The sequence below is a fragment of the Bison bison genome, unplaced genomic scaffold (genome assembly GCF_000754665.1).
Source record: "Bison bison bison isolate TAMUID 2011002044 unplaced genomic scaffold, Bison_UMD1.0 scf7180017863698, whole genome shotgun sequence".
In the NCBI taxonomy this organism is placed as follows: Eukaryota; Metazoa; Chordata; class Mammalia; order Artiodactyla; family Bovidae; genus Bison; species Bison bison.
This window is the reverse complement of record NW_011494270.1, coordinates 1-729: the sequence shown is the minus strand read 5'-3', so window position 1 is coordinate 729 and position 729 is coordinate 1.

The following is a 729-nucleotide window of genomic DNA, read 5'->3' as shown; positions in this document are numbered from 1 at the left end:
GATTTGGCCATAAAAAGCAATGGGTTACTGATATTTCAACATTGATGAATCTTGAAGATATTATGCTAAATGAAAGAAACCAGAAACAAGTCTACATACTATATGACTATATTTATATGACATGTCAAGAACAGGAAAAATTTATAGGGATAGATGAGATTAGTGGTTATCAGGGGCTGAGGAATGGGGAGCAGGGGGAGTGACCACTAAAGGACACTGTGTTTCTCTTTGGGGTGATGCTAACATTGTGAAATTAGACAGTGCTAATAGTCACGCAATTCTGTGAATACACTAATTACCACTGAATTGTATACTTTAAGTGAGTAAATTTTATGGTATGTGAATGATGCTTCAATACAGTTGGTATTAAAGGAAAATAATAATTTTACCATACTTCCAAATACTTGGAGGCTAGTTGACCAGCCTGTGGAAGTCATAGTTCTCCAGTGTCCCCTACATTTCTTATATTCATTTTTTATTAATTTGAAACTTATAACTGCTCAAGAAATCTACAAATGTAGAGGGCTAACCCAGGGATCAAACCCAGATCTCCCAAATTGCAGGCAGATGCTTCAACCTCTGAGCCACCAGGGAAGCCCCAAAAATTGTGTTAGGAAATTAACTATCAGCTATGAGAGTCCCTTGGACTGCAAGGAGATCCAACCAGTCCATTCTGAAGGAGATCAGCCCTGGGATTTCTTTGGAAGGAATGATGCTAAAGCTGAAACT